Raw genomic sequence first — 26,692 nt, 5'->3', positions numbered from 1 at the left:
TATCAGTGAAAATACATGTTTGTTACTTGCTAACAGATTTTGTAACCATGTACATGAAAAATATAGTAATAGAAAAACATGGAAAATTTATTCAGGTATGTTTTAGCATTGAAAACAGTCAAATAATAATAAAAAAATTGGGTAAAGTGTGATTTGAGGCCACAGTTTCACATGTCTTAGGAAGTAATTTGAGTATCAGAAATCTATTTCCCTTTAATAGTCAGGGAGTGGGCACACAAGCCTCATATGACATACAAATATGTTTGTTTAATGACTTACCAGATCCAGCGCCAGTTCTGGTTTATGAGCATGGCCCTGTCTGTTGCTGTGTAGATGATATATTGTAATAAATGTGTTCAAGGACATTGGATCACATCTGCAAAGAGATTCAGAGAATATTTACTATACAGTGCTGAAGAAAGTTGCAAACATTTCTACTTAACAAAAAGCTTTTTTTTTGTGTGTGTGTGGACATATTACTTCTTCTTTTTTGCCTTTAATCTTTAACTAGTATTTGAAAATTCCACAATCAATTCTTTTGTCATTAAATTAGCCTTTAAATCTACTAAAATATATCTTAGGATGTAACTGGCTATCAGTAGATGACAGCCATGTTTGATTTCACTTCACAGCCTTGACTTTCTTTCAATTCATTTTCATCAGGGTACATATTGAATGAATGTATTTTATAAAACAGTAGTTGTTCAATTCAGGTGTGTGTGTGGGGGGTGTGCAGTACATCTAGGAACAACCTTGTGTTTTAGGGTGGAAACTTGGCATTTCAAGTTTCAGTTAGAATTATTTTTTATGACTTAGTTATAAAACCATGAAAACATGGCCTTATAATGTAAATGCTGACATAACCTTTACATATCCTCAGCTATAAATCAAGGTGCTATAAAACACCATATTTGAAAAGTCAAGCTAGGTAAAATACTGAGTTAATGTTTCTTGGGAAAAGGGAAAAGCCAACTAGTTAAACACTTTCTATTTCAGTTTTGAATGAAATACAGACCCCTTTGTGCATCTTTAGTAGCAAAATAAAATGTAAAATAATTGTCACATATAAGTTAAATTAATGTCAGTAATGCCCTTTATGGAAATAAAAAATACCTCAGTTAGGGAGTTACTATTTTCTAATCCAAAACCAAACCTATTAATGCCATTGAGAGTTTCTTCCCTAAGGAATTAAATTTCAGTCTTGTATGTTTTGCTGGAGATTGAAAAGGTACTCAGTTCTCACTGAGCATGTGGAGTCAAATAGAATTTTATGCCAGCAGAATTCTCACTGAACACTTGATGTCATATGTCATCTGACACTGACTTTTCCATCAGGTCATTTCAGGATAAGGTACTACTGCGAAAGCATAACCAACTTAGTGGTGAACTGTTGACAAGTTTCAGGGGTTTGGCTGACATTCCAAAGTTTATTTGAGTTAATCTTCATTCTCATTGGTCTTGAAAACTGGCTTTTCTGTGAACACTTCCATTGTATTCCTCATTGTATTGGTATCAGAAACACCCCAAGAAAAGTACTTGAGGGATAGATTTTTATAGGAATAATTTTCTTCAAGTAAGAAAGAACTTTCTGTTAAAAGATACAAAGAATATCTGTTTATTGTTTATTTGTAACAAATGGCAACTGCAGGCATCTGTATATAACTGGTGTGCTGATGACGTGTTCTTGGGTATTATTTGGAATTTACACTTTCTACAGTAGGTTCCAAAAAATTATCATTGATTAAACAGGTAGAAAATGCCAACAGATATAATCAATTCTACAAAAGCACTGTAAATCTGTGGAAATTTTAGTTGCATTTTTTTAAACGTAATGGATAATGATTGAACTGAGAAAGTATTAGGCTACATTGAAAATACCACATTTGACTCAATCTTCGGGACTTAGGCTTAAAGGTATTATAAATTACGTGATGATTCTCAAATTCTCATATATTCTATCTCACCATTTGCAATGAAAAACCTGGAGTCTTTCCAGAGGACAATGTGCATACACTTATAAAATTTTGCTTATGTTTTCGTAATGGTTACGGAAAAACCCGTATTCTGATCAGACTACTCTGCATAAGTGTACCACTGTACCTCTGTTTGGTTGGGTTATTGTTTTTGATTTTGATTGTACATACGAAAATAATAGCTGAGTAGGAAAGAAGAAGCAACTTGGTTAATGGATGGGCAAACAGAAACACATTGTTAGGCTTTGTTAGATTTGAGAATACAGTTTAATTCTGGAAGCCTAGATGCATCCTCTAGCTTCTTCTTAAGGAAGTCTCAAACCCTAAGAATCTCATTCCGGCAATGTGACAAAGGCCAGTCTGCTGTACCTATCTGTGTCAGGGGAAAAGGGGAAAGGCAGCAAGGAGAGGCCTCTCTTCACTGGTAGCATGTTTCAAGCTGACCTAGGCTGCTTACCCCACTGCTAAGCCTGATGTCCTTTTGTGTCAAGAGAGGAAGTGGAGCAAGGCCCTGGAGGTCTAATATGTGAAGCAAAAATTTAAAGAGCAAGTAGGAAAGAATTGCTTTGAGTAGATACAGGAAGTGAAAGAAGGAAGCAGGACATGCCCATTTCTTCTCAAGATACAATAACACCCTCTGTTAAAATGTGATACCAACAGGTGCTGGCTTTTGTCCAATCAGATTGGAATGTACTCCTCCCACAGGGTGGTGGGAGGGGCTAAAGCTGGGCAGACATTTCCTTCTCTATGAGCAGAGGTGGGAAAGTAAGACGAGAGCACCGAAATGTTCTTGTTTCCCAACACACTTCCCTTCTGACAACCGAATCGTCTGCATCATTTCCACAGCAAGTGAGTGTCCAGAGCATGCTTGGATACCTCCACAAGCTGGATATTACTCCTAGCAGTCCACTGTAATTCATAATAGTGGTAGGAAGTTCTTATATGGAACTCAACCTGCCTCATGACTTCCACCATGTTACTTTGGTGTTGTCCTTGGGACAGCAAAGAGCAGGTCTAATCATATAACTGATTTTCAGGTATTTGAGACAGTTCTCTTTCTCCACACACCCTTTTCCCCCAAACACCACATCTAGCCAAGAAATACAAACACACTCCTAAGACAGAACTAGGAGGTACTTTCTAAAATGTAAGGATACTTAAAATCAGTTTCTTCATAGGAGTGCTTGCCCCCATCACCATATTGTGGAGGGGAAGTTCAGGTTGGAGACTGGGAAAGTGGCCTTGATTGGCAGAGCACCCAGTAGCATCGTGGGAGTGTGGGGCCTCTCGTCTCCTCTCATTAAACAGCACGGACGGCCCCTGCACCTCTCTGCGTGTCTCCTTTTGCTTCTGTTCTCAAAAGTGAAGTTCTGCACAGTCAGGAGGACGGGTGCAGAGTTAAGACACTTAGAGCCAAGAAAATAAAGAGTCAGATGTCCCAGCAGCTTTCACTGCGTCCTGATTCTCACCACCCCCAGAGCAACCATGAAAGTAGGAGGGACCAGATGAAGACATTTAAAACTTGGTTCTGCTCCACAGCGCTCGGGAGCGAGCTGGGGCTTGGCTCGGCTGCTCGGAGATGGTTTGAGAGGCTCCTCCCGGGGTCAAGACATTAATGTGGCTGCTTCGCTCCCCGTGGAGACCTCTCTGACTCACCCTAAACTTGAGGTAGGAAGAATGAAACTGCTTCTTATTTTAAAAACATATTTAACATACAATCTAATGAACCCAAATTCATGGAAATCCAACAGGAGTATATATTCAGCAGAGCCATGGCGGACTTCTGGTCTTTAGCACATGTCTGTAACCAAGGGAAGTGTGTGGGTGTCTGTGTCGGATCCGTGCCATTCATTGGGTCGACAGTGAGATCTGTGTGAGTTAAGAATTCCGTTTATCCCATACGTTACAAGTGGAGAAAGGAAGTGCACTTATGTGCAGTGTTAAAAAACAGAATAAAACAAAACCCCCTACCGTGTAAAGACCCACACTTGTAACCCTGTGTACCAGAGGCTGGAGAGTGGATTTTATAAAGCTGGGATCTTTCTCTGAGGTGGATCTGAAATGACCCACATTTTGCTGCATGGGTCACTTATGTAACAACCATTTGGGTGGGGAATTACCTACTGAGTGCTTTGCATGACTATTAAAGAAACATTCATAAGAAAGAACAAGTGTGACACAAAATGTAGATGAAGTTAATTCACTCTTTAGCCACCTGCATATGACTTGGCAAAAGGTGAGCCTCTGTAACCGCCTTGTAAGGATCTAAGATCTTCCACATTCTTTAGTAAGTTTGGGAACTAATTAAGGGCATCGGGGGTTTGTCACGAGGTAAGTGTGGATAAGGTTGAAGGACCAGTGGATTAAACTTCCTTTATTTCTTTTTCATTACATCACATGAAAAATAACTCAGGATAGTGGTAGGAAGTTCTTGCATGGAACCCAAATACATTAAGAAAAAGTACATTGCATTCTCTGCCAAATATATTAAGAAAAAAGAAAAGAGGAGACTCTCAATAACAATTGATAAAAATGCAAGCAACTTCAGACCTTTATTGATATTTGCTCTCTTGAATTGAATCCTTATGACTATATCACATGTAACGCTAAAGTAATGTAGCTTAAAACATACCAGTAAAGGTAAATATGTGTTATTTCTTTCGGAGCAGGCATCCTGAAATACTAGCTTTTAACCCAATAATCCTGAATTTTTAAAAATCCATTTTGATACTGTCTCTCCGCAAGTATCTACAGTTCCACATACATTACTTTGAATGCCTTAGCATCCCTGGACCTTACAGTATGGCATATGCTGCTTGTCCAGGAACTTCATATTATGGAGGAATTGATCTAGAAAGTTCACGTGATTTGTTCAAAGTCACAAAAAGCTGAGATCAGAATCCCTATCTGTATTTTTGCCACCACAGCCTTCTGCCTTTTTTACCTTCATGGGTGGTCTTAATTTTGGGGGGGGGGGGAAATGTAAGTTATTCAAAGCTAAGTCTAGTGAATAAGATGGATGATCAACTCAGCATAATGGGGCAAACGTTCACTGGGTGCTGACTGTATACAGGCATCCTGACAAGTGCTGCACTGGCTACAAGAAATGTAAGGCATGAGGCATGACCTTAAATTAACCCTAAAAGATGGATCAGAAAACAGGGCCGTGATTACAGTATAATTGAGAGTAATTTCCTTGACCTTCTGATTCTGTATTGTATCCTTTCAGTCAACAGATTTGGATTTTAAAAAAACAATGGAAAAAGGCCCCACTTCAGTTAATACCTATTTGTTGTGCCTTTCTTTCAAATTCACAACGACAGGATTGGAATGAACAAAATTGTTAGCTTATGAAAAGCATTATGAGTCTTTCAAGTGAAAATGCGACCTAACATTTTAGGTGGGGGTGCAGTTATTATTTTCTGTAAAATCAGTTAGAATTTTTAGAATATTTGTGTACTGCCAAGTTGCTATGTGGATACTTTTGGGGAAACAAAATCAACACATGCAATCTGTGGTGACAGACCTTTAATCAGTCCTGTGCTATTCTGGAGTCTTTCAAATATGGTCAGCAATTAAACCTGCTGCTTTTTAAAATCCTGTAATAAAGATAATAAATACTTTGCTAATCTACTCTTTCTGGTTCAACTAATTTGTATTATGGTAACATCAGTAGCCTGGAAACACAAGCTCATCATCTGTATCTTTCCCTACTATTTATGTAAAAAAGTAAATGTTTTTTTATAAGAACCTCTTATTGTTGACCTATCATCAGAATTTTGAGTTAGTTTTCCAGTAATGCTGCTCAGTTGGTAGATAAACACTTATTGAACGTGCACTAGATGCCTGGCACATTTTATAAACTATTAATTACTTTATTTACAGATCTAATCCTCATAATAAGTTCCTGAGATAAGTGTTACTAATGCAGTAAGGAAACTGAGGCTCAGAGAGGCTAGATAAATCACTAAGTTCCTGGAACGAGAAAGCAGCTGTGCTGAGAGTCAACCCCAGATGTGTAGGTTCCTAACCTGTGTTCTTTTCACTGTATTATCTATACATGATTCTTTAAATCAGAGTGCTTTGGGATTTTCCTATTATAATCAAGGGCATACATTGCAAGATGCCTGGCCTTAGGGTGGGAGAGTGTTGGGAATAAATGGTTAAGAAAGAAATACATTAGTTACCTGGCCTAAGAACTCCCAAATTTAGTGCTTGGCCTACCACTTCCTTGAAAGAACACTGAGGGACATATATGCACAGAAGACTATGGCCAGCAAACATAAACATATTGTTAATATCTGCATCTTTGACCATGACTTTTGTGCATTTCCTTGGGAATCTAGGTTGGTCCTTGTGGAGAATCTCCAAACTCTGGCTTAGGCCAGAAGCTGCCCAAGTTGCCTCCTTTTTCCTTCACCCCTCCCTGGTTCCCACTTGGCTTCTACGTGGAAACAGATAGAGAGGAGCACACTTATTTTTGAATAGGGACGGGACCGGATTGTATTTTACTAGAGAAGGAGAAAGCAAATCCAAAGAGACAGGTGTTTGCATTCTTTCCAAGAAAGAGTAAGTCCTGGAAACCTGTGTCTCCTAATTCTCACCTATTGCTTTTTTTTTTTTTTTTTAATTGGAGAATGTTGGGGAACAGTGTGTTTCTCCAGGGCCCATCAACTCCAAGTTATTGTCCTTCAATCTAGTTGTGGAGGGCACAGCTCAGCTCTAAGTCCATTCACCGTTTTCAATCTTTAGTTACAGGGGGCGCAGCCACCATCCCATGAGGGAATTGAACCCACAACCTTATTGTTGAGAGTTCGCGTTCTAACCAACTGAGCCATCCAGCTGCCCCCCTCACCTACTGCTTGAACTTTCATGCAACCTTGTGAAAATGATTAGCCCAGGCACCAAAAAATATTCTTATCTCTTGATACATCTATAATGGGTGGATTAAGGTAGTGGACATGAAGTTACGGTAGCATAGAGGTGATTAGGGACAATGATAGCTTCCCCCAGCTATCAGGGAACAGTATGCGTTGATTTGATGGATACCCAACATCATGATGCTGTCTTCATTCATCCAATGTACTAATCTTCTGAGCTAACTAACCTAGACCTATTTTAAGGTTAGGTGAATTCATTTCAATAGAGACAAGGATAAAAGAAACGCACAAAAATCACATCTGACCATATCCTTTATAGTCTAGTGTAAATGACTTGTCATCCACTTTGAGATTGAGTATCTGCAGAGAAGAGCCTCAGTCACAAAACACCCAAAACAAATATATTTTTTAAAATCTGTGGCTAATTGATACAATAATTATGGCAGTTTCAACTCTTTTTTTTTCTCCCCCAAACCTGTATCTTAATGATTTAAAAATATCTTGATGATTTGAGATAATTCTGAAACAAAACACCTATTTGAGACCCCCAAAATAAATAGAACTATTTTATCACCACCTGTATAGTTTTTATTACTCTTCACATTTCACTTCTTATTGGTGTAATATTCAAGAGTATCTTTAATGTTTCTAGGTTGCAAATCTAGATGTGGCAGATACTATTACTTGAGTGTCCAAAACCTATAGCGTCTTCCTGGGTAACAAAATCCCAGGTAGGTCAAGTACTAGCTCCAGGAAATGAATCATGACTGGGCCAATTGGGACAGTTCTTTCTGCATTATCAGATACTTGCTTTCCCAGCTTTCCTTGCAGTGAGGGATGATGCCATATGACAAGTTCTGGCCAATGAGACATGAGAGGAATTCTGAGGGGTTTTCCCCATCCTGTAATTAAAAAGTAGTAGCCCTCTTCCAGCTTCTGCCTTCTTCCTCCCTGTCTGAGACACTGAAATGAGGATGTGAGTCCTTGAAGTATAGTAATTATCTTGCAAACAGGGTCTTAAGCCTAAGAATGAAAGCCTCTATGCTGTGGATAGCAGATCAGAAGGATGGCTGAGTTGCTGCACTCAACATGAACCACAATTGTTCAGAAAAAGGGATGGTCCCTGTTAGTGAGAGTGGGATATAGACAATGGTGACACACTTATATTTGCCATGTAGAGGAACCCTAAGAGCCTAGGGTAGCAAGGATGAGGGATACCCATCTCAGAATTCCAAAAGTGGTGTAGGCAGATCAGGAGTTATCCAGACCAAGGTAAGTATAGAAATCCTATAAGGAAAGGAATTCAAGCAGAGAGACCAGCACATGCAAAGGCAGAGTGATGAGAGAGAACAAGGCCTGATTGCTGAATGTCTGGTGAGTAGTTTAGGAAAGATGACACATCAAATGCCAAGGGGTCAATGGTGAGAGATGAGGTTAGAGAGGGGGCAGCATCCTGACCCTAAAAGGATTTTTCTTTGTCTTCACTCTGATGACAGAGTACTACTGAGGGAATACTATATGTTACTACATATTACACATTATATATTATATTCTAGAAGTTCCAGAACTTGAAGACAAAGAGATATGTGGGGATGAGAGAGAACATGAAGAATGTAGTAAGATTATTTTCCTCTATCAAACGTGCAGGCTGCATAATTTACGTCTCATTTAGGGCTAGTGATATCCTAGGAGAAGGTCTTTCTGGAATCAATGGGAAGTTTTCATACATAAAAATCAGGGACTATTGTCCTTGGATGTGAAACCCATAAAGTGGATTCTTAAGCTAAGGTGTCCACTTAGCTTAAGCTGGGCCTTTCCTGAAAAGTAGCAGCTTCCCTCTAAATCCAGGCAAGTTTCATAGTGCATGACAGGCATCTAATGGCAAGGCCCTTCTGGCTCCCCTTTGGGTGCTGCTTTGTGTTCTCAAGGGTCATTGATAAGAAGGAATAGTGTAACCACAGGAATGTCTTCTGCTAACAGTAAAGTAGGCTGTTGCACTCCTGGGCCATGGCTGATGTCTCCCCACCTACCGCCAAGCTCTAGAAAAAGAGTCAAATTGGTCGAATCTGAAGTCTTACCCTACATGGGATGGCAGATCTTAGGGAGTAATGGTGTGCACACATGTATTCATGTATGCGAGAGAGAGAGTGCCAGCGAGTCAGGGCTGAGTCAGATCCTGTAGATACCCTGCATACAGGGATGCCATGCTACAGTGCCCTGTCTCCCTGCCCTCCAGGGAACACCACGTGACCAGCTGATCACATCTACATCCGAGCTAGAGCCTGCGGGAAGCATGGCTTTGCCTTCCAGTACTTTGGCTGCAGCAGCTTGAAAGCCTGGTGGCCAAGCTGCTCCCAATGCACCTGGGCTTTCCAGGCTCTTGGCCCACCGCTCCGTCCCCCTTCATGGCCACTTCTCTAAAACTAAACTACTCATGGTTCCATGCACACAGGCTCGCTTTGCACATGCTGTCCACTTTTACTGGAATTTCCTTCTTTTCTTGACTGCAGGGCAAAATTCCATTTATCCTTCAAACCGACTCATGAGTCACTTTGTCCAGAAAGGATTCTTTCTTCTCCCAGTGTCACATGTAAATGACCACTATGCCTGCTCTAGGTTAGTTTTATTACTTAGACATTTTCCCTTAATCCTCTGTATGTATGTAAAAAAAAAACCCAAAATTAACTGTGATAAAAAAACAAACACATAAAATTTACCATCTCAACTATTTTTAAGCATACAGTTTAGTAATATTATGCACATTCATATTCTTAGGCAAAAAAATCTCCAGATATTTTCATCTTGCAAATCTGAAACTCAGTACCTATTAAAAAACAACACTCCATTTTTCCTGCCCCCCAGCTCCTGGCAAGCATTATTCTACTTTTTCTTTCTATTAATTTGACTACTTTTGATGTAGCATATAATATACAGTATTTGCCTTTTTGTGACTGGCATAATAGCCTCAAAGATCATTCATAATGTAGCATATGATAGGATTTCCTTTCTTTTCTAGGAGAACAAACTATGTGTGTGTGTGTGTGTGTATACATATACACACATATATACATGTATATATATATATATATCACTTTTTGTTTATCCATTCATTTTTCAATAGATATTTGGATTGCTTCCACTTCTTAGCTGTTGTGAATAATGTTACTATGAACGTGGGTATACAAATTTCTTCAAGACTCTGCTTTCATTATTTTATATATATACCCAGAAATAGGATTTATTCATCATATAGTAATTCTATTTTAAATTTTTTGAGGAACCATCATACTGTTTCTCATAGAAGTTGCAGCATTTTACATTTCCACCAATAATGAATAAAGGTTTCAATGTCTCTACATCCTCACTAATACCTGTTATTTGTTTTTTGTTGTTGTTGTTAAATTGTAGCCATCCTAATGAATGTGAGTGATATCATTTTTTGTTGTTGGTTTGGTTTGCATTTCTCTAATAGTTGTGTGAGCATCTTTTCATAGCTTGTTGGCCATTTTTTTTATTCACCATTTTTATATCATTGGAGAAATGTCCATCCATGTCGTTTGACCATTTTTGAACTTTTTTTTTTTTTTTTTTTGAGTTGTGGAGTTCTTTACATACAAGTTCAGACAATTAAGTTTGTGAACTCATCCTAGAAAAAATGCTATATACCTCATTGCTGAATATCACTACGGTCACTTTTGAAGTACTCCCCTTGGGAAGCTATGCACCGATGCCAGCACCTAGTCCACCCTTCAAAGCAATTTTGGAACTCTTTCTGGAATGGCCATCAGAGATGTCATTATATTACCCTTGATGTCCTGAATGTCATCAAAATATCTTCTTTTCAATGTTTCCTTTATCGTCAGGTAAAGAAGTCATTGGGTCGCAGATCAGGGTGTAGGGAGGCTGTTCCAATACAGTTATTTGTTTACTGGCTAAAAACTCCCTCACAGACAGTGCGGTGTGAACTGGTGCATTGTCGTGATGCAAGAGCCATGAATTGTTGGCGAAGAGTTCAGGTTGTCTAACATTTTCATGCAGCCTTTTCAGCACTTCCAAATAGTAAACATGGCTAACTATCCAGTTGGTACAAATTAATAATATATAATCCTCTTATATCAAAAAAGGTTAGCAACATCGTTGCAACAAGTTCATGAACTTAATTGTCGGGCCTCGTATGCCGACATTAACTAATTTTTAGATATAGGAGTTGCAATATTTGTTCACATTCCATACATTGCCTATTCTCTCTGTTGATTATGTCCTTTGATGCATAGGAGTTTTAATTTTGATGTAGGTCCCATTTGTTTATTTTTGCTTTTGTTGTGTGTACTTTTGGTAACACATCCAAGAAATCATTGCCATATCCAATGTAACAAAACTTTTCTCCTGTGTTTTCTTCTGCAAGATTTACAATTTTGGGTCTCAGTTAGGTCTTTAATTTGTTTTGAGTTAATTTGTGTATATGGAGCAAGGTTAAGGGTCCAATTTCTTTCTTTTCCATGTGGATTTCCAATTTTAAATCCATTTGTTGAAAATACTATCATTTCCCATTGGGTGGTCAAAAATCACCTTTGTCAAAAATCAGTTGACCATATATATAAGGGTTGATTTCTGGGCTCTCTATTCTATTCCATTGCTCTATATGTCTGTTTTTATTCTTGTACCATACTGTTAGGGTTACTGTAGCTTTGTTACATGTTTCAAACTCAGGAGGTGTGAGATATCAGACTTTGTTCTTTTTCAAAATCATTTCGTCTATTTGGAGTCCCTTGAGATTCCATAAGAATTATAAAATGGATTTTTCTATTTCTGAAAAAAATGTCATTGGGAGGCAGATAGGGGTTGCATTGAATATGTAGATCACTTTAGGTCATGTAATGGACTGTACTATGTCTCTTCAAAATTCCTATGTTGAAGGCTCAACTCCTATTATGATTGAATTTGGAGATAGCTCCTTTAAAGAGCTTAAATGAGGTCACAAGAGTGAAGCCCTAATCCAATGTGAATACTATCCTTATGAGAAGAGGCAGAGACCTCAGGGACGCATGCATACACAAAAAAGACTGTTTGAGGACACAATGAGAAGGTGGCCATCTGCAAGCCAAGGACAAGGTCTCAGGAGAAACTAAACTTGCTGGTAACTTGATCTTGCACTTCCAGTGTCCAGAATGTGAGAAAACAAATTTTTGTTGTTGAAATCACCCAGTCTGTGGTATTTTCTTATGGTAGCCCTATCAAGCTAATTCAGGTATACTGATATGTTAATGATTTTAAGTCTTCTCATCTATGAATAAGGGATATCTTTCCATTATTTGTGTCTTCTTTAACTTCCTTCAGCAATGCTTTGTAGTTTTCAGTGTAGAAGTCTTTTGCCTCCTCGGTTAAGTTTCTCCAAAAGTATTTTAATCTTTTTTAAGGCTATAGTAAAATAAATTATTTTGTTAGTTTTCTTTTTTAATTGTTCATTTTCAGTATACAAAGAAACAACTGATTTTTGAGTATTGATTTTTATCCTGCAAATTTGCTGAGTTTGTTATTTCTAAAACTTTTTTTTTTTACTAGAATCTTTAAGGTTTTCTACATCTCAGATCCTGTCAGCTGTGAACAGAGATTTCAGTTCTTCCTTTTAAAAATGGATATCTTTTTCTTTATTTTCCTTTTTTTTTGCACTAGTAAAATTTGTTCTACTGTATTTAATGGAAGTGGTGAGAGCAGGCCTTACTATGCTTTTACAAGTCTCTTTCTTGTACTAGAGTGGATCAAAAGCTCTTCTTGCAAGTAGAGACGAGTCTTATTTATGCCTATATTTTCAGTTCCATGCTATTGACTAGTAAATATGCAATATATTTTTCTAGTGAAAATTAAAGAATAATTTTTTGGAGAAAATAGAGTATTTTGAGATTGCCTAGTAAATAACTTTGGAATGATTTTAGGAATGAAAATATAATAATTGGTAAAACTTTCTGCAAAGTAAAAAGGGTTCTTAGTACCTCATCCAGTTGATCTAGGTAAACATCAACAGTGATGTCATATTGCTAGTATGTACCCTTGATATAATGTGATGAGAATAACGCTTTACCCCTTTGGTCTTCCTCCCAAAACATCCAGACTAATCATAAGAAAAACCTTATACAAATTTCAATCAAGGGACATCCTATAAAATACCTGACCATTCTAAAAAATGTCAAGATCATCAAAATTAAGGAAAGTCTGAGAAACTATCACAACCAAGAAGAGTCTAAGGAGACATGACAACAAAATACAATGGGGTCCTGAAACAGAAAAAAGACATTAGGGAAAAACTGAAGTAATCTGAATAAATATGCCATATGAATAAAATATATTGATAATGGGGAAAACTGGGTGTGAATATAGGAGAACTCTATAACCTTCACATATTTTCTGTAAATAATAAACTGTGCTAAAATATCTGGTAAGAAGGTACATCTCATGTTAAGTGTTTTTACCTCAATAAAGTAAAAATGGGGGTTCAAGTACTGACATTAGCTATTGCAGCACAAGATGATCAGAAACGCTTCAATATAGAAGAAAGTGAATGTAAAGATTTTCACTAATTAACATCAGATTATGTTTCTTCAAAGGAATGTGGATTTCTCACAGGCTCCCTATTATTCATTATCACTCTCGTTCCTTCTCTCTCTTTCTCTCTGTCTCTCTGTCTCTCTGTCTCTCTCTCTCTCTCTCTTTCACACACACACACACACACACACACACACACACCAGAAATTGAGTGTGCACATTTGTCTACACAAAAGGGAATGGAAACAGAATACCATGTGCATGAGGCAAAGACAGAAACAGCCAATTGAGGGAGAGAGTAGAGAGCGGAAAAAAGCATGAGGTGAGCTAAACAGATTGTTAAGGTGCCAATTCATCTCTGCTCCAGCAAGAATGAATACGGATACTTAGGTTAGGATACTGGCCTGATTTAATATATATTTTTTGGAAACTAAAAAAATATAAATTTATATTTGTGTAAGATTTTTTTTTGTGTGTGTGTGTGGCACAGGGCAGCCTTTGGCCTGATTGTACTATAACATAATCTGGTGAAATCAGACATTATTTTTGTCTACTGCTATAACCCTAGTATTTGAGACAATGCCTGGCATATAGTATGTATTCAGTATTTGTTCACAAACAATTATATAACAAATATCTGTGTGACACTATACTGATGGCAAGGAGTTCCATGTACATTGTCATACTTGCATCTCTTGAGAATGATCATGAAGAGTCTCAAGGTCATAGAGCCAGTAATGGGCAGAACCATAGCTTGAACTCAGCCCTGAATGCAAATTTCATGTTTTTCAGGGCTGGCCTGTTTCTTTAATCCATTTTGTGTCATTAGTGTCTTACAAGTAACAGGTATCCTACAAGTACTTTAAAACTAATTCCTTTTTTGCATAAATGTTACTTCTGAGCATTTAGTAAGTAGTATGTTGTAGCCTTTAACCATCAACTGAGGGCAGGAAGTGTTTGTAGCTACAATAATCTTAAGCATTTGCTCATTATAACCATAGATATTGTCCTTATTCTTAGTTTGGGTTAAAGGCAACAATGAGCCTAATTAACGACTTTGGTCAAATAATTGTATTTTCATTGGAAGCTAGTCATATTTTTTAAATTACCATACCCAGTCCCTGTTTTCTTATAAATGGGATTTTGCATACATAATATGATCCTATATATAATACATATGCTTAAATACATATATACACATACATCTACATATATGTATATATTAATATATATACTGGCCTTTTGTATCTGACTTCGGAGGACTGGAAGGCTGGATCCATCCCTCCAGGAGATTGTAAGATTATGAGTTGATTTTGTTCTTTTGAGCTAAAGCACAAAGAATGCACTTTACACATTTACAGATATAAAGACGATATATGGAGATGCCATAAGGTCTATTCTCTTAGTCTGAGATGGGCCCAGAACGACTTTGAAAAAGAGGAACGCCCGTGTTTCCCTGAAAATAAGACCTAGCCGGACCATCTGTTCTAATGCGTCTTTTGGAGCAAAAATTAATATAAGACCCAGTCTTATTTTACTGTAATCTGAAAGTGGGTTTTATGTAATATACTATGCTATAATATAATATAACATAGTATAACATCCATAATATAACATAATACTGAGTCTTATATTAATTTTTGCTCCAAAAGACGCATTAGAGCTCATGGTCTGGCTAGGTCTTATTTTTGGGGAAACACGGTAGCAGCCCACAGAAACTTTTAGGAGAGACTGTGAGAACTCAGCCCTGCTTCAGTCCCCATGGACCTAGCTGAACAGGGGACACTTGCAAATCTGTCACTGGAAACAACTCATGGTTTGACATGGACTTGCTATTTCCACAGAGGGCATCAGGAATAGGCCGCGTCAAGGTGCCTGGAAGCGGGGTGGGAACACAGGAACATGAGAAGACGTATTCCTGAGCACTCAGGAGGAACCATCAGGAGAGACCTAGAAATAACTGGAGGGCTGAGGTACTGCTGTCAGGAAGGTGGGCCAAAGAGCTGCTATAGTTTCTGTAGGAACGTTTCTAAGACTTCACATAGGAAGGAGGCCTGGAAGCATTCAGGTTGCAAGGATAGCTACCCAACAGTGGTTAGTACATACAAAATTGGATGTTTACATAATTACCACCAGGAAATGCCTAAGTAGGAAAAAATGGGCTTCTTTGACACAGGAGAAACTCTTGTGCAGTAACAAGTGAGTTCTAGTCCTGTCTGGCTTGGGCTTACTGAAAGCTAATGGGGTTGGTGTGAATGTTGTTACTTCATTTTCTGATAAGTAGTTGATAACCAGCATTACTAGCAAGAAAATTTTGCAGTAGTATATTTCAGTTGTAAGGGAATAGCGACCAGTCATCTAACACCACTATTTAACAATAGTGATGGTTTCTCCCGGTTAGGAACACTAGCAAATCTTATTGTTAGCCTAAAATGTATGTCTTCCTTTCAGGTGGTCATGGGGGAAAGTTATCTTCAATTTGTTTTCTTCCAATACTTTACAAGTTAGATGGTTGGTATTGGCTGATGGTCACTTACAGCCTGGGCCAAGGAGTTTGAGAAAAGAAGTTTCAGGGGGAGGCACAGGGCCAAAAGGAAATTAAACAGACAGACGCACACCCTCACACTCAATACATTTGAGAAATTATTTCTCATCATTTTAAAATCTTTTCTCAATTAAAAGTATGATAGATGGCCTGAGCTTTAGGGAAATAAAATAGTCTTCAAATTATAGTTTTATGAAGCTTCAAATTCTGCAATGAAAGGTTTTAGACAATTTGAATCAAATCGATTCAATTACCACTATGCTAAAGTAACAAATTTTACAATTTTCTGATTAAATGGATTATTTCCAAAGTCTTTGTTTTGATAAAATACTTCCTTCATGGTTGCCACTGAATTTTCCACTTCCAGGCTGAAGTGTTTTGAAATAAAGACCTTTATCTCAACTTTATATGTTTCAGAGCAGTATCCAACAATAAAGAATATGCCCCATATTGTTTTACACATAGTATGAACTTGGGATATGTGTTTGTCCATATTTATAAGTCTCACACTGCTTGCTCTTGGTAGAAACTCCATAACTGATTGAATGACGGAGAATGTGGCGACGCTTGCCTCATAGAAAGTGAAATTCTGTTGTAGCGTTCTCTCTTCTTCCCAGTATTTGATATTTATGTACCTTTGAAATACCTTGAGTTTTATCTGTGGAAATACCAGGATATAGTTAACAAAGTTTGGAATTGCTGAAGTTTAGTTAATTAATAAGTCATAAGGAATTGACCTGAAAATCAAGAACACTTATTCTATCACTGTACATCTAGGATAGGGTAAAAGAAACTTCATAAGATATATGTGTGTGTGTGTGTGTGTGTGTGTGTGTGTGTGTATTTCCAGGAATATAAAGAGACTAAAATTAGGTACGAGCAGTAAATATGGAGCACATCCTTTACCGTTGGATACTTCTCTGAAAAGAAAATTGCAATGGTGTAAAAATAGTGCCCACGGACATTGCTTTATGGCCCTCAACTGGTTAGCTCAGCTCTCTTGCACACAGAGCATTGTTGGAGAATATGTTTTTCCAAATTTTTATTTCACTCTCAAGATATTCCTGAAAACAAGTTAATCATCATTCCTGGAAGAATTAAAATTAATATATTTAATATTACTTTTGAGAATCAGAAGAGAGCAGCTGAGAATCCAATATCGAACCAAACACGTTTTGGCATCTGGAGTTAACCCTATTGTTCCTATTGGTAACAGTATTTTCTCTTCCATACTGCCTCTGTGCCTTGAATATGTGAGGTTGCTCACAGCTGAACTGATTGCTATGGTTACAGGCAATCTGTGTTACATCTCATGGAAGCTGAAAAACAGGGTAGTTTAAGGTAAACATTACCCTTCTTTTAGGGAGAACAATGCTCTCATGACTGCACCCCTGACTCAGCCTCCTGTTGAAACATATGAGGAAAGAAAGCATTAGCGTCCAGGTTCTCATCTACCCTCCTGCCTCACTCAAATGCACACCCTTGATGCCCAGTGCTATTTTCATCTCCAGAGGACCAGCTAACTCGGTTTCCAGAACCTGGGGCTTGAGAGCAAGTTTAGAGTTTTGCAGACACAAAGAAATCTGTGAGACCTGGAAAGTTATATTTATTATTATAACATATTTGGTAAGCACTGATATTGTCATTGGCAGCAGACCACTGAGCCCTAATACCTCCGGTGTTGCAATAGCTCTCATTAACAGTAGTGGTACTAACAGCAATGTATGCTTTTCCTCAACCATGCCTGTCTTCTCAGGGCTTGCTGGAGAGTTGCACGTTTAGGTTCCGTGGCTGAAAGGGTTGTTCTGCATTCAATCTTATTTACCCTGTTTCCCCGAAAATAAGACCTAGCCAGACAATCAGCCCTAATGCATCTGTTAGAGCCAAAATTAATATAAAACCCAGTATGATATGATATATGATATGATAAGATATGATATGATATATGATATGATATAATATATGATATGATATACCCGGTCTTATAGTAAAATAAGACCAGATCTTATATTGATTTTTGCTCCAAAAAGACATATTAGAGCTGATTGTCTGGCTCAGTCTTATTTTCGGGGAAACAAGGTAGTGAGTTCACCTCGCACGCATGTACTGAGAGCCTATGGAGAGGGGGCGCAATATCCTCCTAGGTTCTGGAAATACAAAGACGAACCAGTCTCTTCCCTTTTGGGGAGCTGAGCCAGACGATCAGTATCTTTCCAAGGTTGTGCAGTGAACTATGAAAGAAAACTTCTTTAGACTTTTATTTAGATTTTCCAAGGAACTTGACTGTGGCTGAGAGGACCTTTTTCTTTGTTAAGAGAAAGGTTGCAAGTGTGAGAGGCCATGATCAATTAAATGTTTCAGTGACTCTAGAGGCTGGAGCTAGAATGCTATTTCTTATTCTATGCATTTTCTGTATATTTTAGCACATATTTCATATTTCCTTGTGTCTTGTGTTTTCCCCTGTGTTCTTATTTTTTGCCCTCCTGATAATATATTTATAGATAATTTTAACCCCCCTTTTCTCTCTCTCTTATTTTTAGATAATCCCCTTGGTAATTGTAGCTCTGTTGAATTTGGAATTGAAATAGGGAAGTTAATGTTGTAAATCATTACTAATGAGTTCATACTTTTCTTTGCATAGGAAATATATTAATGGCATGAACTAAACTGGCTGGTTTGCTCTCTGGAAGGAAGAGGTTTTATTTCTTGATTACAAATCCAGCTTTTGGGCAGGGGTTCCTATTTTGTACAAAGCACAGTCTAAGCCTGATTCTTTTGTTGTGCAGGAAGCGATCCAAGGAAAGCTCAGTGTTTTAGGTAAACTGGTCTGTACCAGATCTTGATGGAGATGTGTTTATTCCTTTTCTGTTGGCTTAGAGTAGTCTGGTCAGACCTTTAATAAAATCAATCTTCAGACTTGAATATGGGCAGAAAATCTTGCTGTCCTGACAGTGAAGGAAGAGAAGACGTCAGGAACTGGACACATATTCCAACAATTTGGATTCCATTTCGCAAGACAGATATATATATATATATATATATATATATATATATATATATATATATATATATATATATATATATATTTAAAGTTATCTAGGAGAATTTTAATCCTGATGCGAAGATTTTCAGCACATTCAACATTCATGCCAATTGCTTTCCTTTGCCAAAGTAGGATAAGTTTTTATTTTGTCCAAAATAACATATTGTTGAGTTTTTAGGCTGCTCAGATGGGCTGGCCTTTTTGATTTCAGAAGGGTCCTCCTGCCTCTTCGTCCCAATATTATTTAGGTTATTTTACTTTATGGAAAGATGTAAAAAGGGAAAGTGCAGTGTAATATTGGGCCTGCCTTTTTGTCTGGTAGGCCATAATGACTGTAACTCCTGGGTTTGCGTGTGACAGTAGTACATCTACCAACTTAGAAATGGACATAAGCCAAGTAGGAAGGAATGCACCCATTCGTGGATTGGAGGACATTTATGATTAGCAAGAGTTTGGGCTGAATTATGAGAAGTATATTTTTGGCAAAACTATTTTGGATCACAATTTTTAGAGCCCTAACACTTCATTGTGTCAATCTCCTTGTTTAATGAGGAGACTAATCGTGAACGGTGTTAAGCAGTTTCAGGAAGGGGAGTATTTGGAAACCTAGTAGGTCTCTCAGGGTTTCAAGAAGCATGTAATCATGCTTTACCTTCACACACACACACACACACACACACACACACACACACACACACACACACTAATATCGGCCTCTTAGAAAGCAAACCAGTATGAAATTTATTCCTGGCAGACCACATGAATAGAAAATAATTAGCAGGGATTCACTTCCAATCATTTCCAAGGAAGCTTTATAGAGATGTTTGGCCTTCTGGGAAAAATTCTGAGGAAGGTTTGTGGAAACAATTGGAGATTAGGCATGATGACTTGGTAGGTATTAAAGCAACTGTGAGGAGATGTTTACTGTAAAATGAATAATAATGTAGCATTTAAGAGGCACCAAACATCAACACAAGAGTAATCTATATTAAGAGCCTGAAGTTATATATTACAGCTGCTCAAAATGGGCTCTTGAGCTGTATCCTAGACATGTTTTAAAATTAAAACAGAAATAGTGTACCTCATTTGTTATTTTGCTGCTTAAGCCGAGAGGACTTAGATGCCTTCCCTGAATATGGATTTGTTCCAACACTCTGACAAACAAGTTGAGGGAGATTATGGGTTTGGTGTGCATGCTGGTCAACCAACTGCATCCTCTACAAGTTCTTTTAAATATTTTGTTTTTCTCCAGAGATTTTATTTCGGACTCTCAATTTGTAATGTGGACATTGGCTAGGTATCCGAAGATTCAGAGTAGGTAGCTGAAATATTTCAAAACAGCCAAACATGACAAGAAGTCTGAGCTGTTTTGTTTGTGGGTTAGAAAGGGGTTGTTTTATGTTTTCCACCAAACATGTCTCCACCCTCACTTCCCCGTTTTCGCATCCCCAAAGTACATGTGAAATGTGATTTTGATAAATTCAATTCTTTTGTCTTAAAATGTAATAAAATGTCCATGTAAACTAGGCCTCTTCTTCCTGGTTCTATGTGTTTATTGTGCATTTATCCTTTGCTTTTTGGTGTCACTTACTAATGGGATCACCCCTAAAACCCGAATTCCAATTAATTATTAATGGTGTCATTTTGGCAGAAGGATAGAGTCCTACTTTACATGTAGCTATTCTTAAGGGCTCGGTCTTCAAGTAACTCCATTCATATAAGAAACATGGTGCTGTTAAAGTGATACTTAGAGACTGGTCAATAGATATAATTTCTAGAATTGAAACTCCATTAGATGTCTGACAATGTTGCATACTGTTCTAGGCCTCTATTTTCCCATTCTGACAAAGGAGAATGCTGTGCTAGATGGTTTCCCATTTTTTAATCCCAATATTCTATGGTTTGGAAACTTGCAATCCACAGAGGTTGAATATAGTAATTAAAATGCTCTATCCTGGACCAAATTACTACCTTTGTATTAACTAAGATGTGAGCAATATACCTCTATAAACGATACATGCTCTTCTTCCCTCCCCAGGAATCCCAAAGTCAACATGCTCTTAAACGTCACATTTCTGGATTTTAAATGTACAGGTAATGGAGTTAAGAGCATGCACTCTTCAATTCCCCATGCCCACAGGCCACTGAAAGTAGTAGTCATAACAACAACAACAACAACAAAAAAAACAAACCCCTCTATATTAAAAAAAAAAAAAATTAATAGACCACTATAGAATTATTTTAAAAGAGAGATCTTAAATAAGGGAATATTATAAAGGCATTCTTAAGGGATGATAAGAAAGAAAATTTCCACTCTTTGAGTCTGAGGGGGCCAAAGTAACTGAAGGGTCCCTTCCGCATACCAGTTATACAATTGTCTGCTACCATGCACGAGTATTGCATACATCGAAAGTGGCATCAGATATGGCAAGATTTGACGGGCTAGAATATGGTCACAGTTGTGACCCTGATGTGTCTATTGAAGCCATGTATGCTGCAAACCTGACAAGAAGGGTTTAATGATGTGGTGAGAGGAAGAATTCTTTCAGGAAATGTTTTCTTATTAAAAGAAAACTATGAGAATTATTTTGTCAAAGTGCAGAAAGTGAAACAACCCATTGCCAACGATTCTGTGAATGCTTTTAACTCTGGAGTGGGTGCCTTGCTAACTCCCACCACCTTGAGTGAGGCAGTACCACACACGGAATTCATCAAAGAAGACAACAGAATGCCAAGTGCCCAGGATGATATTTTTACACAGGCTGTAAATATGGCAGGACTGCTGGCAGTGAGGGTCCCTCTGGCCCTCTCAAGCCGAGGCTTGTCAACAGGGCTACAATTCACTGGATGTGCATTTTGTGACCAGCAGCTTCTTACAATTGCCAAATGATATGAAAAACAAGTACAATTTCCTGTTATTCAATTTCAAGAACTAATGGACAATTGTTCATCAATCTTTGAAAAGGAAAAGTTAGCTTCTTGTTCTCTAAACAGTAGTGATAAGGATATCATGCAAATTAAAATGATTTTTAAGTATTTTCTATTCTAAAACAAAATAAAATTTTCAGTGTTTGCCAGCATAAAATTTCTTGAGTGAATAAAGTATTTAGGAAAACAAAAATTTGATTTAGTTAAAAGTTCATCCTCATATTCAAAAAGTGTTGATTCGGAACCTACCATGTTCCAGGCACTCCGGCACATGCTCTCTTTTTCATAGAGCTTAATCCTCAGTGATACTGTAAAAAAAGAAAAAAAAAAATATTGTTATTCTCTTTTTAGATGAAAGAGAGCATCAGTAAATGTATTTGTTCAAGGATTTAAATTGAGTCTCTTGGCTCCAAGTATCAAGGAAAAACATCATCTGTACAATTTTTCTCCAAGAAATTAAATTGTTCGAGTTCTCACAATTACTAATAGAATGCTAACCAAGTGCTGTCTAAGGGAAGCTTTACACTGAAAAGATAAATAATTTGGAAGTAACATACCAAAACAGCTGGTTTATGTGTTGAAATTTCATAATTTGTGTATAAATGGATTCCCTTAGGTAAGCATTCTCCTTAGGGTTTGCCCATGCCATAGTAATTTGCTTAGCTAGACCTTTTTCAAGAGATTGTGCAAAGGAAAACATGAGCCCATGTCTCAGCAATTACCAGATTAATGAAATCCATACGGATTTAGAGCTATCTTTTTGTCACTATGGCAATATACTACAATTATTACAGTTTTACTCTAAGAGATCAATTTGTCTTGGGTGTTGAAGGTTGTGTAATATTAAGTCTATGTCTTGCAAAGTGGTAAAGTTGTTATAGGAAACATGTTTGTCCATTTTTCAAAGTTCAAAATAAGGAAGCATTTTTGAGGTTAAAACTGATTTACATCAAAGAGTTAATAAAGCTTTACAACTTTTAAATATATTTTAACACTCAGAGTAAAGAATTAAGTAGTCAGTGCCAAAGTTTCTATTTTAACATCCAAATATATCTAAAAGAATGGGCCCCGGGTTGGTATACAAATCAAGTCACACTTTTTGCTTCTCTTTAAGTCATTTGATTGATTAATGAAATATTAATAAATAGAGAAATGTCTGGCTGTATGGTTTTTCTGGGCTGTGCCTGGAAGACGTAAACCTTGGAGGGAAGGGTTTATCAGAAAGAAGGATGAAGTTTCCACCAGAATTGGGTCTGCTATTCAGCACCGTCTTGACTGCTGGGACCCACATGCTGGGCAGGCCCTGACACTCATATAAGTGTCATATGCTCAGTGTCTAGTGAAAGGGAAACGGCTGTTTTCCCTTTGTATTCAGACAGAAAGGCATGGGCCAAAAGGGTGATGGGAAAAAACCAAGTTACAACGTAAAAAGCACAGCAGAGATTAAGTGTGATTTAATAAGAACAAATTCATATTCATCACATACCATAATTGTAGCTTATTTCCCGGTTTGTGGGAAGACTGAGCTTAAGCGAAGTCTGCTCACTGAATGAAGACCTGGTCTCCTCCTGTCCTTGATTGACTGCAACCTGGAGTGGATCAAGCATATTCATTAAAAACGAAAAGCAGCTAAGAGGCTTATCTTTCCATGTTCTTAAATATCCAGCTCATGCTTCATGGAATGTCTTATTCACAAAAGTTTGAACCTCTATACACACATTTCTCTGTCTCCTATGGGACAGAGGGAAACAAGAATGAACCAAGAAATCTCTTATCGAAAACTGGACGAGAAAGATTTAAAGGAATATCACTCTTTCAGGTTCTCGTCAAGGGAATAAAGAAAAGAGAAAAAATCAAAACAAAAACAAAAACGCATCTCTAGATAAAGTTGTTCTGTTTAAATCTCTGCGAACGACCTCACTGATCTATCCTATTGCCCAGGAAACACCTGCCTCTCCAGTTGGCCTTTGTTGGTTAATGACAGTGCGTCAAGGGGAAACAGCATTTCCTCTATGTTAGATGTTTCTTTGTTAGAGCTGTATCACTTTCAGGCATTTTTCTTTCCTTTCTTTGATGGAGGAAAAATGCAGGATGATGAGAAAGCTCTGATTGACATCACTAGATTACCTTTGAATTATAAAGCCATTCCAATCGAATCACTAGGGCTTGAATATGCCTTAGGCTCAAAGTACATAATTAGAATTTTCTCTTGCGGTCCATTTTCTTCTGAAGGGTTACAGAATCAGAGCTAATAGGTAGAGAAAGGCTATTCCAGAACATTACATTTAATTTGGTGGGACTGTCCATTATGTAATATTCATAAATGTCTCTCAGCCCCTTCACGTGTACTTTTCCTGTGGATGTTTCCATTGCCCTTTTGGGGGGGCATATGATTCCATTATCAAATATACTTCATTCTCTGCAATGTCTTTCCCATTTTGGAGTTGTAGGGAATTGTGCTCATTTTTTGTTTTTAAATTACATAATCATTGGCTTTTTGGTAATAATACTTGCAATTACTTTTTTCAATAGAGTGAAACTCTGACAGTGTTTCCCCCAAAATTCTTGAGGACTGTAAGAGTAAAAATTATGACCAATAGGTTCCTATTCATGCCTTTGTTTCCCCCACTTTCAATTACATTTGAAGCTCCCATGCTTACATGTGGTAATCCGATAGCTGATATCTTGGGCTTTCAACTGTTCTTCCTCTACTATAGATATTGCAGTCATTTTTATTCCACACCCAAGAATCAGAAATGTTTGTGTTGTGAAGTAGTAACTTGAAGAAGTGCCAAGGGGACAAATAACACAAAGGGAGGATTAATATATCTAGGTTAATACACTGTAACAAATAGTTTTAAAAATATGAGGCAACAATAAATTATTTTCCTCTAAAACAAATTGGGGCAAAATAGCAAAAGGGTCAAAATGCAGAATTTATAAATTTTCCTGGAAAACACAAAGACAGACCTAAAGATTTAATCTTGGACCTAAACGGCTTGATTTTGGGTTAACTGATTGATTCATTAAACAATTATGCCTTGACTACTTATCAGATACTTGCAAAGCCATAAAAATGACAGACCTGATCCCAGTCTTCATGGAACTTGCAGTCTAATAGGGGGACAATATGTAAGCAAATCATTACAAAAAACAATTACTTATATACAAATGTAGTAAGTGCTACAAAGGAAATCATGAATCAAAAATGCTTTTTGTCACTCCAATTAAAAAAAAAATGCTTTTTACATTTTTAAATGGTTGGGGAAAAAAAGAACAAAATTTTCTGTGACACGTAAAAATTATATAACATGCCAAAGTCCAGTGTCCACAGTTCCAGTTTTATTGGCACACCGTTGTGCTCACGTGATATGTACTGCCTATGGTTACCCTGGCACACTGACGGCCGGCTGAGCTGAGTAGTTGTGACATAGACCAGTGGTCCACCAAGCCTAAGATGTTCACTGTCTGGCCTTTCACAGAAAAGGTTTATGAACCCTTATTCTCAGGGAATGAGTTTAAATGTTGGATTTGTTCCCTTACTGAAGGAAAATATTGACCGCAACACTTACAAAAATGGAGTCCCCAGAGGTCATAGACCTTCCTTCTATTGCAAGTACCACTGAAACTGAACAAATGGAGATAGAAGATTAAGGGAGTTTTGCAGGAAAACTGGTTTGATCAGGGGAGAAGCTAAGACTATATATTTGTATTATTTTAACATATTTTTAATGTTTTTCTATTCATTTCTATTTCATGGTGTGTGTGTGTGTGTGTGTGTGTGTGCGCGCGCGCGCACATAAAGAGAGAGACAGAAAGAGAGAGAGAGGGTCTAATTTTGACTTTTTATTCTCATTTATGAGGTTCAACTCCTAGTACAGTAGTCCCTCCTTATCTGTAAGGGGATATCTTCCAAGACCCCTAGTGGATGCCTGAACCCTAGATATACTATGTTTTTTCCTGTACACACATGCCTATAATAAAGACTAATTTATAAATTAGGCACATTAAGAGATTAAAAATAACAAACAATAAAACAACTGTAACAATATACTGTAATGAAAGTTATGTGAATGTGGTCTCTCTCTGATAACTGATGCAATAACCAAGATGGCTGCTAAATGACTAGCCAGAGGGTAGTGTACACAGCATGGATATGCTGGACAAAAGGATGAGTCATGTGTCTGGTGGGACAAAGTGGGATGGCACAAGACATCATCATGCTACTCAGAATGGTGCACAATTTAAAACATGAATTATTTCTGAAATTTCCCATTTAACATTTTTGGACTATAGTTGACTACAGGTAACAAACTGAAGAGAGCAAAACCATGGATAAGGGGGGACTATCATAAATAAAATGGTTGGCAATTGGGGGATATTACTAGTCTCCCAGAGTCATTGTTGTATTAAAATATGATTATGTTTATGGCATGTGTTGGTTTTAGTTTAATAAAAGAAAATAATAAGAAGTTAGAGAAAACGATGCCGAAGGGGAGAGTTAAAAAGATGCAGACATAGATTTTGGAGACTTGGGTTTAAGTTAACCTCAAGCAAGTTACTTAACCTCTTTTAGCTTTGGTTCCTTAACTCTACAATCAATATATCAGTACCACTTTTCTTGGTTACAAGTATTAGTTCAGATAATACAGTCAGCCTCCCTTGTCTGCATATTCAACCAACCTTGAATGGAAAATATTCAAAGGGAAAGTTATGTTGTTGTACTCTGCAGTTAGACCTACAATGGTCGCATCTGTACTGAACATGTACAGAGATGTTTTCC

At 37.5% G+C, this 26,692-nt stretch overlaps 1 long non-coding RNA gene across 1 annotated transcript; it reads right to left on the bottom strand.

Moving 5' to 3' along the window:
- Positions 1–278: 278 nt before the first annotated feature.
- Positions 279–23,500, bottom strand: LOC148755288 (uncharacterized). Its single transcript, XR_016019078.1, has 3 exons — positions 23,396–23,500; positions 22,159–22,217; positions 279–376 (listed from the first exon to the last, which is right to left on the bottom strand). It is a non-coding gene; the product is annotated as an uncharacterized LOC148755288 (long non-coding RNA).
- Between the last annotated feature and the right edge of the window lie 3,192 nt (positions 23,501–26,692).

Source organism: Rhinolophus sinicus, chromosome 15, assembly GCF_057876585.1.
Source record: "Rhinolophus sinicus isolate RSI-liver-muscle chromosome 15, RSI-T2T, whole genome shotgun sequence".
In the NCBI taxonomy this organism is placed as follows: domain Eukaryota; kingdom Metazoa; phylum Chordata; class Mammalia; order Chiroptera; family Rhinolophidae; genus Rhinolophus; species Rhinolophus sinicus.
This window is presented reverse-complemented; position numbering and strand designations above follow the sequence as displayed.